Source organism: Physella acuta, unplaced genomic scaffold, assembly GCF_028476545.2.
Source record: "Physella acuta isolate Inbredline_101_S28 unplaced genomic scaffold, ASM2847654v3 ptg000289l, whole genome shotgun sequence".
In the NCBI taxonomy this organism is placed as follows: domain Eukaryota; kingdom Metazoa; phylum Mollusca; class Gastropoda; family Physidae; genus Physella; species Physella acuta.
This window is the reverse complement of record NW_026731808.1, coordinates 313,618-334,843: the sequence shown is the minus strand read 5'-3', so window position 1 is coordinate 334,843 and position 21,226 is coordinate 313,618. Positions and strand designations below refer to the sequence as shown.

Sequence of the window (21,226 nt, the reverse complement as noted above, 5' to 3'; positions counted from 1 at the left end):
TATATATATATATATATATATATATATATATATATATATATATATATATATATATATATATTTATATGCTCTGCATATGAGGGAAAAAAATAACGCCATAACGAAATTCTCGCTAAGCTACTCTTGATTTACAGCAGCAAATATTCTTATTCTATCTGGATATTCGCGCACTCTCCGCATCAGAGAATGGCCATGCGAAAATAATCCAATCACGATATTGTATTACACACGACGAAGTTATAGAATAGCGTGTAAATTAGGGTGACCACCCAGAGTTATTTCAGCCCTTTTCTATGTTGTGTCTTGTCGTTCTGAAATAGCTGTCTAGTGGGGGAAAAAGTAAGTCGTTAATTTGTCCAAGTCGGAATTAGGAACTTCGGAAATTCCAATGCGATATAAATAGCTAATGGATTACAGGAAGGTTAATACATTTATTGAGTTATAGGATACGGTTGGCTTTCAGCTACTGTTGTAAATTCTATTTTAAGGAAACGGAATTGTCAAGGTCTAATTAAAATGACGTGTAGTAATTAAAGGTCATTAATTCATTTCACATCGTGGCGCTGTTGGGATTAAAATTAATGGGCTGAATACACGGGGGATAATTACATGTTTCTGTGGACAAAATGATCGGGAACGTTATCAGTTGGAGATGAAAATAGCCATAGCACCAAGAGGGAATGGATTTTAGTGCTAAAAAGTATTGGAATAAGGGGAGTGCTAGTCTATGCTTTTGTGACGGAGTGCACAAAATAATGTTTAAGGATGAAAAGTATCGCGTTACACGATTGGATCGGTTTTAATTTGTGTAGGGCGGGTTGATGGGGGGGGGGGGGCATAAAAGCCAAGGGCAACTAAGAGTGTTAATCCTGGCCTGCAGAATATTACTTGGTTGGCGTGTTTGGTTTCAGTTAAACAGGTGAACTCTACTTCATCTGCCCCAATGGGTGGTAAGGTTCGACAGGGTACTTTACGTACTTACGTAGAATTACGCTACGAGATTTAACTACTGCGAGGTCAATGACGGATACACGACACTGCTACCTGTATGATAGGCTACATGACCCTGCTACCTGTATGATAGGCTACATGACCCTGCTACCTGTATGATAGGCTACATGACCCTGCTACCTATATGATAGACTACACAACACTGCTGCCTATATGATAGGCTACACAACACTGCTACCTATATGATAGGCTACAAAACACTGCTACCTGTATGATAGGCTACACAACCCTCCTACCTGTATAATAGGCTACACAGCACTGCTACCTGTATGATAGGCTACACAGCACTGCTAACTGTATGATAAGCTACACAACCCTACTACCTATATGATAGGCTACACAACCCTGCTACCTATATGATAGGCTACACAACCCTGCTACCTATATGATAGGCTACACAACACTGCTACCTATATTATCGGCTACACAACCCTGCTACCTGTATTATAGGCTACACAACCCTGCTACCTGTATTATAGGCTACACAACCCTGCTGCCTGTATTATAGGGTACACAACACTGCTACCTGTATTATAGGCTACACAACCCTGTTACCTGTATTATAGGCTATACAACCCTGCTACGTGTATTATAGGCTACACAACCTTGCTACATGTATTATAGGCTACACAACACTGCTACCTGTATGATCGACTACATGACCCTGCTTCCTGTTCGACTGGCTACACGGCACTGCCACCGCGACATTACCGTCAACCCGATTTTCAATTTCGTCAGTGTAAACGAACCCGGATGAACGGATTATGAGATCTTTGGAGGTCAGGTTTTCTTGCCGTGGGGGACACGGAATTCCTAACAAGATTGTGCACTCTGTATCTGAAATGTCACAGCTAATCTTCATAAAATACCTTATTGTTTGTCCTTTGTGTTTATACATTCCTGTTTCTTTGCATGTGTATATATACTTAGACGATTTGTCGTTCGCAATAAGACAACAGTACAAAGTAGTCGATTAAAAAAAATACAAATGTATAATTATGTAATAAAATTGAGGGACCGTGTGGTCGGATGGTAGAGTGAACCACTGCGAGCCCGAAAGTGTCGAGTTCGGGCCCGATTTGTCGTTCGCAAAAAAGAATAGCACAAAGTAGTCCATTTTTTAAAAAAATATGTATAATTAAGTAATAAAGTTGAGGTACGGTGCGGTCGGATGGTAGAGCTAGCCTAAAAGTCTCCAAATCGGTCCAAATTCAGTCCGAGGGCCGCATTAACTATCAAATTTCAGTTCGGGGGCCACTTTCTTCCTGGCATGTCTTTAATTTTTCTGGTCAAAGTTCCTCAGCCATCAACAACAAACGCTTTTTTCCGTGGACAAAAATATCTACGCGGGCCGGATGAGAGGACCTCGCGGGCCGCATCTGGCCCGCGGGCCGTAGTTTGGAGACCCCTGTGTTAGATGATGAGTTTAAATAAAAGTATTTTTAGCACAAGACACGGTCAGTGTTTTTTCCAGTCTTTTTTTCTCCAGAGGAGGCACTTGATATTTTCGGCGGGGAAGGGGGAGGGGGCGGACTAAATTTTCCAAGTGAAGGACACTGGTCAAAGTATGTTTTCTATATAAATTCCATTTCGTTCGGAAGAAGGGGTGGGTTGCAGTAGACTTTCTTCGGGGGTGGGAGGGGGCGTGGGGCGCCCCTCTGTCTAACTCTCGTTAGGGAACAAAGACGATCAGGCACAGTGCTGGCCACACTATCCCCTTTTATGTCAAAGAGATAAACACTACTTCATCTGACCCATGTGTCTTGGGCACGAACTAGAAAATCCGACGATAACTTGACAATTTAAATCTGCTTTATGAAACGAAAACAAAATTTCTGTTTTTTTTTATGTTAACATATTGAACTTATAAAAGTCAACAAAGACGTACGATACAAATTAAAATAACTAATTTCATAAACACGCCGATTATAAAAATAAACCAATCCATTTAAAAAAAAAAACATGTTTACCCATCACACAACTTTAAAAATAGAACTTTTATTTTTGTTTTCCTCGCATTCAAAAAAACAAAACAAAAGTTCCCAGAGTACACTTGCTCCGTATTCCCCAAACAATTTCCGGTGTGAGCTGTACGTCTGTTTTCATTTTCGTTTTCAATTTTCCCCCTATTGACACGTACATCCGGCCCCCACCATTTGGTCGCTAATAGTAAACGACCAGTTGATCTTTTCACTCTAGCCCATCCCGCTTGGCCTTAGTCCAGCGCGGGGGCTTGCTTGAAATAACGCATAATTCCATCATTGTGTTGGCTTAACCAGACAGAGTCGTGCCTCCCCGGGGGGTGCACGTCGCGCGGTGAGAAATTAATAGATTGGGTGAGACAATAGTTTGAGTGGTTTTTTTTTTCTACGTACTAAAGAGGGAAAAAAAGGAAAAAATAAAAAAAAAAAAATCAAAGAAACAGATGAACTCTACTTCACCTGCACTTTTGAAAAGGATCAGAAGTGTAATTTACTTACCAGATCGAGCTACTACGAATTCAAATTTATTTTCTACGCACTAAGAAGGGAGAGTAAAGGCGGCTGGGCAGAGCACGGACGACGCGTATCACTGAAACAGGTGAACTCTACTTCACCTGCACTTTTGGAAAGGCTCTGAAGTGTAATTTACTTACTACTAGACCGATCTACTACGAGTTGGATATATGTTTTATTACGCACTAAGAAGGGAGAGTAAAGGCGGCTGGTCACAGCACGAAATTGCACGTATCATAGAAACAGGTGAACTCTACTTCACCTGCATTATGAACCGTAAGATTCAAAAGGGTACTTTACTAACTTGCTCAAGCTACTACAAAGTCAACAGCGGCTGAATATGTGTTTTCTACGTATTAGGTGTTTATGTGGGGATGGGGTGGGGGGGGAGGCGGCTGGGCTGAGCGCTGACCACTCATATTCAAAGATTACTGAAACAGGTGAAACATGTGAACTCTACTTCACCTACATTAGGGACCGCAAGGTGCGAAAGAATAATTTACTTACTAGATCGAGCTACTACGAGTTCTGTTTCATTTTTTTACGTAAAAGGTGGGGGGGGGGAAGAAAAGGTGGCCGGGAAGTGCGCTGACCACACTTAAGTCGAAATTAAAATTACTTAAAAGGTGAAATCTACCTCATCTACATTATGGATCGTAAGGTTCGAAAGTGTAAGTTACTTACGTGATCGAACTTCTACGTGGTTAAGAGCGGCTCTATATGTGTTTTGTACGTATTCATTGAAATATTTCTCAACTTGGCGATTTAAAAAAAATAAAAAAATATTAACATATTTAACTAATTATTAATGTCTGATATACGTAAAGTAAAACATGTTTCTGCTTATTACAGGAAAAATAAAAATAAATATATTGTAAAAATTACGAACAGCCATATACTTAAAAATGTTTTTAAAAAAACTGCTTGCAGAATGAATTAAGCCGAGTTTTAAAAAAAGAAAATGTCAAATACGTTTGTATTAAGAGTACTAACTGATATATTCTACAACTAATTAGTCAAAAAATTGACTACCCGGAAATTATCATTCACTGGTTGTCTTAAAATAGTTTATCATTGAAAATGTATCAACCGACATCTAAGTTAAAGTTGCTTGATTATAAAGTAACCTGCTCATACACGCAGTGCCGGCGCCAGGTTATTTAGCGCCCTAGGCAAAACTTATTAAAAGCGCCCCCCACCCCCCCCCCCGCAATTTTTTCGTGCCCCCGTATTATCAGCGGCGTAGCGACCCTTCCCGGCGCTCGGGGACAAAATTTCGATTTGCACCCCCTCCTCAAACTTTCAATTTGCACCCCCTCCCCCCTCAAACTTTCGATTTGTTTTTCCAACCCATATTGGCGCCCCCCCCCCCCCCTACGGACAGCGCCCTAGGCGACGGCCTAGTTCGACTTATAGGTAGCGCCGGCCCTGCATACACGTAGTCTTCTCATTTATAAAAAAAAAACCTCAAATTAAAAGCAGTTCATCAAGTTGTTGAAATAAAACTTGTTACATGTCTAATGTTGATTACGTTAACTGTTCAATGATGATTATAAATGATACATAAGAGATACGTATACAGGCAATTAGATGCTATCACATTAAGTAAGGCCTTCCCTAGCAATTATTTGCATGACGACAGGTTTTTAGATTAGAGGGACGCAAAAAGCAAACTAGATATTTGAAATAAAAAATTTAAATTAAATTTACCGATTAAAAAAAAAGACAGTTGAATTATCAATTAGTTTTCCGACCATGTATAAATTAATTACTAAATCATACACCGGTAGCATTAACTGTATTTTTACAAAGTTCAATACTATTTTTTTAAAAATAACTGACTTTGATTCTGATCCATTATATAGAAAGTATTTCTAACACAAAATATACTACAATTTTACCTCGAATACTAATGTATGGCTAGACAGAAAATAAACACCATTCAAAGTAACTATTTTGTATCCAAACACCAACACACACAATCCAGGAAGATCCTAAACCATTTTTTACAATAACGAAATTGTTTTCCAGACGAACCCATTACTTTCTAGAGGGGTGGCAGAATCGTATTTGCTGACGTTTTAGACGACAATTTTTTTTCTTCTCTCCCTTTTTGTTTTTTATTAAAAGTGAATAGCAACGAAAGGAGAGTAATGATTTTAGCCACACAGTACCCAAACATGTCTCTTGTCATATGTTCCTGCGTAATTAGGGTCACGTGACTGGGGTTGGGGGTGGGGGGGGGGGGTGAGGCTACTAGCCCCAAGCTAACGAGGACGAGCTAGACGTCTTGAAGACGGTGAGAATCGTGCCGATATTTTCTTTAGTTTAACGAAAGAGAAAACCTGAGGTTTGAAAACAAACATTGAACATGTTTTCAAGAGGAATAATATTAGTAAAGCACAAAGAATAAAAAAAAAATGAGTACTGTAGAAGCTAAGGTCCGTAAAAAAAATACAAGACCAATGGATCGGTATAATAGAAGTTGATATCAAACACATGTAATAATATATTCGGATAGAAGGAACGTATAATGAGGAGAGACTAGAAAAACTATATAAGTTTATATATATATATATATATATATATATATATATATATATATATATACATACATATATATATATATATATATATATATGTATATATTACATTGTATATATATATATACATTGTATATACATTGTATATATATATATATACATATATATATATATATATATATATATATATATATATATATATATATATATATATGTATATATATATATATAGTGTATGCGCTTGTGTATATATTTGTGGGGGTGTGCTTGTGGGGATGAATTGTGAATCTAGTTAAAATCAAACAAATGATGTTCAAAAGCTAACTAGTTGGTTTGTTAACTTGCTTCAATTTTTTCCCCAACAAGTCACATCACAAGGATTTAATCTTTCAAGCCAATACAAGTGTTTGTGTGTGTCCGATGTGTCCATTTAATTGACCTATAACAGAATGGGTACGTCAGGAGCGAGAAAATTGGCACCCTGCTGTGAGATTGTTCTTGGATTATTAGTGGGGGTGGGGGCGCTTATTGTCCGGGGTTTTAGGTAGGCGTAATCCACATAGAATAGGCTGCAATCAATTGGAGACTTGAGTTATAATTTGAAGCAGCAAATAGAACATGTTTTCCATTAAAAATCGGTAAACATTTCTAAAGTTACTTAAAGCAAATTTTGGTAAATTCAAGATGAACTTATGTATTGAAGAAAACAAAAAGCAAGAACACATGCTCTAGAAATCTTAAGAAATCATGCTGTACTCTTCGTAAAAATTAGTGGAGAAACGTGTTCAAAGACAGAATTTTCTTTCTCAAAAAAACATGTAGAGTTAATTCCCTTGAGTAAAATTGCTTTGATTATCTCCCCGGAAAGATTCCGTAATGAGGCTTAGGCTTGACATGGGCGCTTATATTTCTCACAGGGTATTACTCACAACACGAAAACTTTGCCAATGAGACTTGTTGTCACGTATCAACAAAACCAAGATTTAATCATGCGACGCTGAAAAATGTGTTTACAATACCATGTTCACACTTTTTTTTCTCTAATGAGTGTTCTCAATCAGGCCTAAAGAGGTGATATTACTACAATGAAGGCTCTTTTCAATAGTAGATACACAAGCCACGGTAGACATTTTTTTTCACTATTAACCTATGATGTTTTTTTTTCTTCCTAGGGGTCATCCATAAATGATGTCACGCTTTATTATGACGATTTTTACCTCAATCCCCTCCCCTCCGTCACACATCGTCACAAAAAGCCAGACCCCACGCCCTAAAATGACGTCACACCTAATCCTACAACCCTCCTCAAAATTGAAGTTGAATATTTATTAAAACATCGATATTTTTCCAAAATCTTGTCTGAACTCTGTCAACATAGAGTATTTCAATCAATTCCTATTACAATTTAATTTAAACAGTTTTCTACAACGCAAAACAACGGCTAATACTAGTTTTCTAACATTGCTTTTTTATAATGCAAAAGTGTGATGTCACACCATCTGAACCCCCCTCACCCTTATCACACACCATCACAAAATTACGGACCCCCCCCCCCTCCCTATAAGTGTGACGTTAATTAAGGACGACCCCCTAGATAACAGGAAATGAAGTAATTCCTAAAGACTGAGGTGCGTATCTTCGTACAGGAGGTGCATATTTTGTATGAACTTTGGGCGTTCTTTCGTCAAGCTCATAGTGGGTGTGTTAGTACTTGGGCCGGTGTGTAGTTGAGAACATGTTTTATTTATTTATTTCAAAGCCCATTAGCTACGTCTGGACTGTCTGTGTCTCGGTGCTCATAAACTGATCCACATGAATGACGATGATGGTGGTGGTGATGATGACGATGATGATTGTGCTGATGATTGTGGTGATGATGACGATGACGATGATGATGATGTTGATGATGATGATGATGATGCTGATGATAACAATGATAATAACGATAATGATGATAGCGATGACGATGAACTGTTGTCAATAGAATCTCCTGTTTCACATATCCTGTTCCTTAGTTATCTGCAAATTCAGATGCCTTTTACTTTTGAACATCTAATTCTCTCCATTCTTTGAAAGAAGTCTACCGCCCCCCGAACGAAATGGAATTTATAAAGAAAATATATACTTTACCAGTGTTCGCCCACCCGGAAAATTTAGTCCGCCCTCCCACACGAACATATCAAGTGCCCCCTCCCCCCCCCCACATCGGATAAAAAGTCTGGAAGAAACACTGGACCATAGTGATTGGTCTTTAGCTTGCAGTTAGTCAAGTTCCAAATCTTAACCACTTCATCCCAGCCATATGAGTCAAAACTTGGGTTTGAAGCTTTGGGAGAGAGAATCTGACTCATGGGACAGATATTGGGTTTGAAGCTTTAGGAGAGAATCAGACACATGAGACAAAGATTGGGTTTGGAGCTTTGGGAGAGCATCAGACACATGAGGCACAGATTGGGTTTGGAGCTTTAAGAGAGAATCAGACACATGAGACAAAGATTGGGTTTGAAGCTTTTGGAGGGAATCAGACACATGAGACAAAGATTGGTTTGAAGCTTTAGGAGAGAATCTGAACCTTAAGACAAAGATTGGGTTTGGAGCTTTGGGAGAGAAAATCAGACACATGAAACAACGTTTGGGTTTCAAGCTTTGGGAGAGAATCAGACACATTAGACAAAGATTGGTTTGAGGCTTTGGGAGAGCATCAGACACATGAGACAATTATTGGGTTTCAAGTTTTGAGAGAGAATAAGACACATGAGACCCAGTCTTTGTGGGAGTCTTCCTACACAGTGTACTAGCAGGCACCTAGGGTATTCCACAGCTTAATGCTTTTATCACGAGAAGCTGACACAATCTGTTCGTTATCTGCCTAAAATGCTACACTCAATACATCTTTCTCATGTCCAACAAAACGGTGGGTGGTTTGACCTTCGACTAGATACCAAAGGTGCAGAGTCTTATCCCATGAAGAGGACAGAGTAAACTGACCATCAGATGAGAAAATAACATCACTGACAAGAGGACAGAGTAAACTGACAAGAGGACAGAGTAAACTGACAAGAGGACAGAGTAAACTGACAAGAGGACAGAGTAAACTGACCATCAGAGGACAAAATAACATCACTGACAAGAGGACAGAGTAAACTGACCATCAGATGACAAAATAACATCACTGACAAGATGACAGAGTAAACTGACCATCAGATGACAAAATAACATCACTGACAAGAGGACAGAGTAAACTGACCATCAGATGACAAAATAACATCACTGACAAGAGGACAGAGTAAACTGACCATCAGATGACAAAATAACATCACTGACAAGATGACAGAGTAAACTGACCATCAGATGACAAAATAACATCACTGACAAGATGACAGAGTAAACTGACAAGATGACAGAGTAAACTGACCATCAGATGACAAAATAACATCACTGACAAGAGGACATAGTAAACTGACAAGAGGACAGAGTAAACTGACAAGAGGACAGAGTAAACTGACAAGAGGACAGAGTAAACTGACAAGAGGACAGAGTAAACTGACAAGAGGACAGAGTAAACTGACAAGAGGACAGAGTAAACTGACAAGAGGACAGAGTAAACTGACAAGAGGACAGAGTAAACTGACAAGAGGACAGAGTAAACTGACAAGAGGACAGAGTAAACTGGCCATCAGATGACAAAATAACATCACTGACAAGAGGACAGAGTAAACTGACCATCAGATGACAAAACAACATCACTGACAAGAGGACAGAGTAAACTGACCATCAGATGACAAAACAACATCACTGACAAGAGGACAGAATAAACTGACCATCAGATGACAAAACAACATCACTGACAAGAGGACAGAATAAACTGACCATCAGATGACAAAATAACATCACTGACAAGAGGACAGAGTAAACTGACCATCAGATGACAAAATAACATCACTGACAAGAGGACAGAGTAAACTGACCATCAGATGACAAAACAACATCACTGACAAGAGGACAGAATAAACTGACCATCAGATGACAAAATAACATCACTGACAAGAGGACAGAGTAAACTGACCATCAGATGACAAAACAACATCACTGACAAGAGGACAGAGTAAACTGACCATCAGATGACAAAACAACATCACTGACAAGAGGACAGAATAAACTGACCATCAGATGACAAAATAACATCACTGACAAGAGGACAGAGTAAACTGACCATCAGATGACAAAACAACATCACTGACAAGAGGACAGAATAAACTGACCATCAGATGACAAAATAACATCACTGACAAGAGGACAGAGTAAACTGACCATCAGATGACAAAATAACATCACTGACAAGAGGACAGAGTAAACTGACAAGAGGACAGAATAAACTGACCATCAGATGACAAAATAACATCACTGACAAGAGGACAGAGTAAACTGACAAGAGGACAGAATAAACTGACAAGAGGACAGAGTAAACTGACCATCAGATGACAAAACAACATCACTGACAAGAGGACAGAGTAAACTGACCATCAGATGACAAAATAACATCACTGACAAGAGGACAGAGTAAACTGACCATCAGATGACAAAATAGCATCACTGACAAAGTGTCCATGAGCATGACGAGATTCGTAGGGAACACCATAGTCCCGCCGCTTGTAAGTTTCCTCATAAAGAGACTTTACTTTTTGATGCTGACAAATTGGCATCTGGATAGTGAGGATTTACAGCGATCTGAGTGACCCCCACCTTGGCCTTGGAGGAAGCCTCTCAAGGCCATCTTTTTTCGCGACATTCTTATATTGTTCTATCAAAGAGATTTAGGTAACACTGGCATTACTGTTAGTAGCTATGACTATGAGTAACGTGTTAGGTAATTTCTCAATTCAATAACAAAAAAGTAATTATTTCAGTTAAAGTTTTTGTATTTAAAATAAAGCTATAGATTAATTATTTAAATATTAGTTACAAAACGATAAAAATTAAGTATTTTATAAGCTGATGTTAAAATGTATTTTTAATGAAATAAGCAACAAAGAATCTACGATCCAACTTGTGGCAATAAAATTTATCTCTATTTTAACGTTGTTTGGTAACATTGTTGCAGGTTGTCTCCCATCAGAAGTTCAGAATCAATACGATTGTGGAAAAAAAATACAATTACGTAAGCACCAGAGTTTCTTCCAGGCATCTCTTCGGGGGGGGGGGGGGGGGGCTTAGCCTCCCCCCCCCCCCCCCCGAAAAATTTTTACCGCCCCCCCCCCGAACAAAATTAAATTAATATAATTTATATACAAAATATATACTTTTAACAGTGTGTCCCCCCCCCCCGAAGAAAGTCTACCGCCCCCCCCCCCCCGAAAATTTCAAGTGCCCCCCCCCCCGGAGAAAAAAATCTGTAAGAAACACTGGTAAGCACTCACACATCTACACACCCACAGCGCTGTATTGAAGTGTGACATAACTGAGGAAAGTTTTATCACAATAAGGCCAACAAATCAACATGATAATATCGGAACATTAATAAACTGAATAGCCTTAAATCATTTGCCAACACTTCGTTCTCTAAATCATGACTTTCTCTGTTCCGAATAGTTTCCAATACCATCTATATATATAATTCTCTTCTGGGAGCCGTTAGAAAACAAGCTGCAAGCCCGCGCCTTACAGTCCCCTCTCTTCCTCTCTATAGCTACCACCCCCCACCCCTTCACATGGTCTGATGAGCTGTGGTTCACTCTCAGAGGCGTACCCAGGTTTTCGGTGTAGGGGGAGCGAAAATAGCAAAAAAAAGGCGCCGAATTTGTAATATCTTCTATATAAGTATATATATATATATATATATATATATATATATATATATATATGTATATATATATATATATATATATATATATGTATATGTATATATATTTATTTATTTATTTACTTATATATATATATATATATATATATATATATATATATATATATATATATATATATATATATATATATATCACTACAACCAAAAACAATGAACGCAGCATAATCTGTTTCGTAACCCTTGTAAAAAAAACTACATTATAAATTCCTGGGACAAGCGAAAAGGGGAAATAATCAATATCTTAATATAAATATGTATATTCTACACATTTTATTATAAATATCAAAACAAATCAATAATTACTTATAATTCTAATAAAGTAGCTTAACATTATTTGTTTTTACAAAAGTGTTTTGTCTACAATCAGATCTAAATATATTGTCATCATAAATGCTAAAATATTACAGCATAATGAAAGTTTTTTAAATCAGAGTTGGTATAAAAACTAGCTTTACAAAATAAAAGTAAAACAATCGGAATAATAGTCTACAAAAAACTAAAATATTGGTCTTCCATTACATATCATTCACTTTTTAATTAGCTACTGACTTTATGTGTTCTTTAAAGATAATTTTTTAACATTATGAGAAGGTATGGGTTAGATCACTGCTCACACACCTTTTACTGGTAATTGCAAAAACAATATTCACAGAGATTTACGTTTCAATAGCTATGATTCTGGCGGCATGGTACTTTGGTACATCATTACGCGTTCCAAATGTACTTAACAGATCAGTTCGTTGCGGGTTGGGAGGAGGGGTTCAACTTCATTCACCACTGTCCGGTCACTTTAGGTCAATTATCCAACCCAGCGTTTACCTAGGTGTGACATTAATGTCGCTCTACACAATTGTGGTGGTGAGGTGGGGGTGGATAACCAACTCAGAGTGAACATAGCGTCAGTTTTTAGATGACTGTTCTAAACATAGGGGTCATCCATAAATGACGTCACGCTTTTATGACGATTTTTACCTTCCCCTCCCCTTCGTCACTCGTCGTCCCAAAAAGCCAGACCTCTCCCCCCCCCCTAAAATGACATCACACCTCAGCCTACAACCCCCCTCAAAATTGCAGTTAAATTTTTTTAAACAGCTATATTTTCCCAAAATCTTGTCTGAACTCTGTCAAAATATAGTATTTTAATCAATTGTTATTACAATTTATTAAAACAGTTTTCTAAAACGCAAAATAACGTCTAAACTTCGTTTTCTAACATTGCTTTTTTATAATGCAAAAGTGTGACGTCGCACCATCTGAACCCCCCCCCCCTCCCCCTCATCACACACCGTCATAAAATTTCGGACCCCCCTACGAGTGTGACGTCATTTGTGGACGACCCCATACATATTCAATTACGCATGTATACTGATTCAATAGTAGATTTAAATAAGTAGCGGATAATTAACTTGTTCGATCAGTGTAAGTTTAAATTGAGTTGTTGTTTTATATATATATATATATATGGCTACAGGACATTACCCCCCTGGATATTTCCCCCCCCCCCCCGGACATTTCCCCTCCGTATTTACCCCCCGGAGCAATTACCCCCCTGTCAATTACCTCCCTGTCAATTACCCCCCGGGGAATTACCCCCCCCCCCCCCCCCCTCTCAAGTTAAAATCCTAACTCTAACTAGAATTTTATACCTATATACTACTTTAATCCAAACCTTAAGAAAATGACCAAAACCTAAGCATCCACCTTAGCCTAAAACTTCACACAAAACCAAAACCAAAGCTAGACACAACCCTAAAACTAGCTCTAACCCAACCCTAGCCCTAACCCTAACACTAACCCTAACCCTAGCCCTAAACCTAAACCTAGCCCTAGCCCTAACCCTAACCCTAAAACCTAACCCTAACCCTAACCCCAACCCTTAAACCTAACCCTAACCCTAAACCTAAACCTAAACCTAAACCTAAACCTAAACCTAGCCCTAACCCTAACCCTAAAACCTAATCCTAACCCTAACCCTAACCCTAACCCTAGCCCTAGCCCTAAACCTAACCCTAAACCTAACCCTAACTCTAACCCTGTCGGGGGGGGGGGGGGTAATGTCCTACTGGGCGGGGGGTAATTGACAGGGGGATAATGGACAGTGGGGGTAATTACTCTGGGGGGTAATGTCGGGGGGGAAATATCCGGGGGGTAATTGACAGGGGGGAAATGCCCTGTTCCCATATATATATATATATATATATATATATATATATATATATATATATATATATATATATATATATATATATACTAGCCGTCCCGGCCAGGCCCTGCTCTGGCTTCTGTGAAAAACCTTTCCGTTAAAGACCATTACCTGTGTGTTTAGTAATCATCATAAACCCGGCATTGCCCACCCAAACCACAACCAACCAAAACAACAAAACGCAAACATAACGCTAACACAATTAGAAATACAAACGAAAACAAAAACCTAACAACAAACCCAACCACAACCACAAACACCAATACAAACACAAAGAAAAAACAAACGAAAACAAAAACCTAACAACAAACCCAACCACAAACACCAATACCAAAAAAAAAACAACGAAAAAGCAAACGAAAACAAACCAAATCCAAACGCAAAACCAACCAAAAACACAAATACAAACCCAAACAAAAAAAAAAACAAAAACGAAAAAAGAAAGAACAAAAACGAACCAAATCAAAACGCAACCACTAACGCAAACCCACCTAAACACAAAGAAAACACTAACGCGAACATAAACGCCCGGGGCAGAATCGCCTGTTTTAGCTTAATAAACGACTATAGTACCCCAACTTATTCATAGTTTTTGCACTCACTTAAACGAACGCGCCTGTTTCAATTTAATGAACAATTATAATACTCCAAGCTTATCCGTAAAATACCTAAAACATTTGCACTTGATCAATCCCCGCTAATTATGTAATTATTTTTTTCCCAACACCAAAACAAAGTAATTAAAAAGTAAATGCTTTTCAACTAATGCAATGATTTCATAAAGGGAAGTAATTGTGTTTTGCCTAATTTATCAAAGGGAAGTAAGCGCTATAGGACTAAATAAAAACATAATTAGAATTTTTGTAAAAGATGATATTTTTTTAAAACTTGTGTTTAATGAACATGCCGACAATTATTACTACAATTTGAAAAATGAAAATGATTTCCCAACACTTTTAATAGTAATTTTTTAACTCATAAATTTAGACAAACGCGCACGATAATTGATCTAACACTTAAATCCGTAGAAATGCCAACGACAAACATATGCGTTACAGAATTGAGCTTTATATATTAGATATATATATATATATATATATATATATAGGCCTATATATATATATATATATATAAATATATATATATATATAAAATATAGCATTGTTCAAATATAATATAGATCTAGATCTAGTAAACTAAAATAAGTATTAATAGAAAGTTGATACTGTTTCATTTAATTTGTAATCGTAATCAAACTGTCATAATACTACCACTTCATCGTGATGATGTCGATGACCTTGTCAAAATTTCCCCACCGCTACGCAGTTCGACCATAAGTAAATTTAAATAGAGGTGCCACATTAGTTGTATTTGTGTCTGTATTGTAATTTTAAAAAATAAATTACACGATTTAAACTGTATAATATATAAAGTAATTATGATTGAAGTTTTACATGTAACATTTTCTAATTCAATTATTCGTAAGCAAATACATTATACAGTTGCCTTAAACTTAACACCCCTCTTGCCAAGTGGTACTGCCTGTAGAGGTTTTTTAAACAGTGCAATGCATCGTAATGGTTATTTTTAGAATGACAAACTGATACAGCTGCTAATACGTGTTGTAAACGTGGACTCTACTAGTCTATTACTGTTATAATTAATTGCTGCATGAAATAAATCTTGTGATTTGCATAGATGTGCCGACCAAAAATAAGTTTTTAACAAATATCAATGTTTAAAACTTTGAGTTTAAAAAGTTTCCAAAAAGGCGCCACTTTGCTAAAAATGGCCAGAGGGGGAGCGGCCGCTCCCCCTGCTCCACCCCTGCGTACGCTACTGTTCACTCTGTTTACATTTTACAATCATAGAGACGGGTTTGGTGACGGCTATTAGGGGCAGATAATTTAGTTTGAAACGATTTTAAACTTAGAGGAGGTAACAAAGAGGAGGCTGAATTCAAGAGGGGGGGGGGGGGGAAGGGGGGTTTAGTGTTTTTAAGCAAATATTTTCAGTGGCAGCATTGGTACTGTCGAATTCACAAATTAAAAATTACTGAAAAGTAGAAAAAAACAACTAAATAGCGGCGTATGATACGCAGCGGGTCGGCTCGTATGCATTGTTACAGCTGTGTACAAAATATTTAAAAAAAAATTAAAAATAAACATATAAATAAAAAAAAAATAATAAAATGAAATAAAAATAAAAAGATAAAAATAAAATAAAAAATAAAAAAGTATAGGAGCCTAGTGCGCGTTTTAATACACATTTTTATATTTCAAACTTTCAATTATATTATTTTCTCCCCTTTCAGGATGATAGAGCCCGAGACTACTGGTCCAAACGTCTCGAGTTCGGATCCCGAGTTTGAATCCTTATGCCATAAATGAGTCGATTGGTACCTGACTGACGTTAGCGGAAGTAAAAGCGTTTGAGGAAAAGTACTGACCACACTATCCATTCATATACCGAGATCATAGAAACAGGCGAACTCTACTTCATCTAGCCATGCATCGCCAGGTCCAAAAAGGTAGCTTTACTTTTGCTCTTTGTTTTTAGTCCTCAGGGTTGTTGGAAAACCTGGAGATGAAAACTAAACTTCAAAAAGAAATGTGTTAAAATGGGGTTATGTCCCTTCCCTTGACTAAACAATTCAGTAGGTCTTAGTTACCTAGACTAAACGAACTATTTCGAGTGTGTCATATTTTAGTCCATGAATGGTTACTTTTTTTCGCGTCAGCAGTGTGTGTTTAAGCCTCTTGTAAAGTTATCAATCCAATTGTTTTGTCCAGTAGAACTGTTAAAAGTATACATTTTCTATATGCAGTCTATTTCGTTTGGTTGAGGCGTGGTCGGGGGGGGGGGGGGGGGGTGAGAGACAGGCACACACACCGAAGAGTTTACTTTAAAAAAACCCACAGTTTCAGAGCTATGGGGCTACTTTAGATTTACATGTCATGTTCTTAAAAAATATGAACATAATACCTACTTTTCAACGGTAAGCTTTGATATACAACATAGCTAAAACAAACATTGGAAATGCATTTGAATATTATTTTTCATGTATTTTTTTTCTTTTATTCTTCTTTGTAAATAAATTTTATACATTTATTTTTTTCTGTCAATATTAATGTTACTTCCCCAGTTACAAAATAAAATAAAAAAAAAACCCATTCATTTTCATTTAATATTTGTAGATACGCCATTAAGTAAACAAGAGAAAGACGAAAGATCTAAAGGCCGAAGGGCCTGGTAAATACTGTACAATGAGAGCAAACATCCCGGCCATTACCGGAGACCACTCGCGTCCTGTCTAAAGATGTTACTAGAAAGATCCAGACAAATTACGCTGCCAATATGGTCGCTGACGAAGCACTGCAGATCCAAGGGACGTAACTCATTTTGTTTTTCTGACATTATTTTTAAGTCACGGTATTTTTTTAATATATTTTTTAAAAATTTATTTTAGGAAGCCTTACGAAATTTTTATTTCTACTTTTTTGTTTTGTAGAAAATAGGTTATAAAAAAACCCAATAAAATAAAAAAATGTATTTAAAAAACACAGCAGATTACTAATTATTTGAATCTATATAGAAGAATATTATCTTCAAACTTGTGTTTCGTGTTATTCATACATTTTATAATCCCCCAAATTGACACCCTTTATAATCAGAAAGCTGTTGTCGTCCAAACAAAACTTTTATAGGATAAAATAGTAAAAATAATTGAAAAAACTAATGTTCAATGTAAAGCGTTGATTGTATTAAATTTTCAATTTAAGTTATAGAATTTTGATGTTTGAGTATTTATAGGCTACGTTTCTTTTATGATAAAGTAAAATACAATAGATACATTGTTAGCATTTATTGATTAGCGAAATAATTTAATACAACATGTAGCACACCCTTGGTAACCAATTTTATTTTAAGTAATTTAGGTTTAATATAAGAAAAGTAGGCTATTTAATGATATTAACAACCTGATTATTAAAAAAAGTACAATGTTGTTTTAATGGAACAGTGTCATGAATCTTAATCTTTACGTAAATATATCTGTTTAGTTGTCCTGAATCTTGTATTAGTAGCCTATAAAAAAAATTTAAAAAACAGATCAAAGAGTGGAAAAGTCTGCAATATTTTTATGTTTAGTAGCATATTGCGAAATTTAAAAAAAAATATATTTAAAAACCGTTCTCTCTAATTCATTTAAAAGGAAAACTTTAATTGACGTAGCAAACTATAAGAGTTGTATAACCGAAATTTTCAATTTAAAACCTGAAAGGACAAAATAAAAGCTAGACAACTCGTTTTGTTTCAGTCTCTTTTTAAGAAGTAATTTATACATTGTTATTGCCCTTTGGCCGTTTTTTAACTTTTTAAAAAATTATTATTTTTTTTTGTACACTTAAAATATGTTTCTTATTTTTATTTTATGAAAGTGGAAGAAAAGGGGCATACATGAATTTAACACAAACGTATGTTGATCTGGTAGCTGTGTTTCACTGTTAAAATGTAGCGAAAAATGTAATACCGTGTATTTGAAGGGTGCGAGTAAAAGATTTATTTTTTCATATAATTTAAACTACGTAATATATTTAAGACATATTTCCATATGCTTAGATAAAGCGTCTCTGTTAAATCTAAATGCTAGAAAATGTCTGTTACACGTTTTGCCAAATCAAGTATCAACAACACACAATTTTAGGCCTACTTTTACAGCCACTCTATCTCTATTCTATCACATAACGCTAGGCCATCCCCCCCCCTCCCTACTCCTCCTTCACCTCAATTTACGTCACTATATTTACCCCTACTACAACTCAACGTAAAATAAATATATGAAACGTCGTTTTGTCACATAAGGCAGTGAGGTATGTGCGTCAGCTTTGGACGACCAAGGTAAAAACAAAGCATCAAATGCAGATTGGACACTTGTTCAATTAAATAAAATATTCCCACACACTATTACAAAAACCCACAACACATTTTTACTACTTATCTGTCTAATGATGTTTATTAATGGGGAATGGGGATCGCATCATTTTATTTTATGAAAAGTCAATATCTTCCTACATTTTAATGAAAAACCCATGCAGATCTTATATAGTGATCTTAATTCTAGTGTTCGAGGTATCTCCTCCAACACAATTAAGAATTATGTGTCAACTGGTTATGCGCTATATCGACCGTTGACTCCAATTTCAGCCTTCTTTTTTTTTGGATTTGCTTCCATAGGCTTTGTACAACCAAGAACAAACTACAAGGCAGCAGTTGTTTGATTTTTTGGTTCACTCACCAAGAGCTTTACCGACTCGACGACGCCAATCCCTTATATAGTAGTGACATGTTTGAAAGGAATAATGCGAAGGTCAGTCGTGTCACATATTCATCCAACACTTCAAAAAAGTAAAATTTATTAAACTATGAATTTTAAAAAAATCTGTAAATCTAGTGATACACAACATTGTTTTATAAAACCCCCACCATTTATATTATAACAAAACAATTAGACACATACAGTCTTCCCTTCTCTATTGATGCAGCCCCATGTTTACAAGCTTTTATTAAACTCACTTCCTCGTCAGTCTGTTGTCAGTCTAGATCGAAACGGTCGAGCAAAATTGCAGGCCCTTCTAACTGACAGATACGGTCGTAACTGGTACGTGGGTCAAGACATGAAGACAATGCATTATGACATTCAATTTGAATTAATGTGTCGCCAGATTAATTTTTTTATGAATAAATAAAAAAATTTGACCAAATTAGTAGCCAGTTCTATCCAACTACTCCACACGCGTCATCACATTAAATAGCGCGTCATCACGTTAAATAGGCGCGCAATATTTTTTAGTTATGTAACTCTATTGTAAATAAAAAAATGTAAAGAATTTTATAGTTATTTAAAAAGTATTGGATAATTTATTTTCTCCTGTTTAGTGCATTATTACATAAAAGCTTGTTATTAAAACGTTTTTTATGAAAAATTTGTTCAAGCTTTTACTTAAATCACTTCCTCTGTCGTCCGTCTAGATCGAAATGCCCGAGCGAAAATACTTGCACTTCTAACTGACAGATACGGTTCGTAGTTGGAACGTGGGTCAAGACATGAAGGCATTATGACATTCAATTTAATTGGTCACCTGCTAAATTTTTTATGAATTAATTAAAATTCTGACCAAATTAGTAGACAGTTCCATCCAACTACTCCACACGCGTCATCACGTTCAATAGGCGCGAAATGGTTTTTAGTCATGTAACTCTATTGTAAATAAAACATGTAAAGTACTGAAAAAAAATTCATTAAAAAAAGTTTTAATAACAAGCTTTTATGTTATAATGCACTAAAAAGGAGAAAATAAATTATACACTACTATTTAAATGACTATAAAGAAAAGCGTGGGTCTCTTCTCAAATATTAGTAAAGGTATCCAACAGGTACTAAAGTGACCCACGCTTTTCTTTATTTATTTAAATAGTAGTGGATAATTTATATTTCTCCTTTTTAGTGCATTATAACATAAAAGCGTGTTATTAAAACGTTTTTTTAATGAATTTTTTTTTAGTTACCTTTCAAACACTACTTAATCTTTAAAAATAATAAATAAATTATTGACTATATCAAATTTAAATTCAAAAGAGAATCTTAAAATGGACAATTTAAATAATTACCCTGTAATGGGTAGCCAAAATTAAACTTGTATTTCAATTATGTTTATCCCATACATTAAAATCGTCAAATAATAAACAGTAAGCGTTCTTATCTAAACTATGCCCTGTATGACTTAAATAGACGAATAAAATCAAACATACGGTGGTTAAGTTGGAAATTATTTATTCAAATATTATTCTAGGCTATATTAACAAAAGCATTTATTTATATATGTGTCATATTTTTATTCAGTTTATGCATTGTTTTTATTTTCTTTAATTTAATTTGTTAATGTATTAGTTGCTTCCCTTGATACACCATTTTAAACCTTTACTTTCTCGTATATACGAAGATGGGCTAAAGATAAACTCCGGAAAAACCAAGCTAATGAAAATAAAAACCAAAAGTGTTCTCAAGACCTTTGCGAATGGAGCAGAGCTAGAAGAGGTCGAAGACTTTAAGTAC

General features: G+C 36.1%; 1 pseudogene; it reads right to left on the bottom strand.

The window, feature by feature from the left end:
- Nucleotides 1-8,044: 8,044 nt before the first annotated feature.
- LOC131939678 (small ribosomal subunit protein RACK1-like) lies at nt 8,045-10,838 on the bottom strand (annotated as a pseudogene).
- Between the last annotated feature and the right edge of the window lie 10,388 nt (nt 10,839-21,226).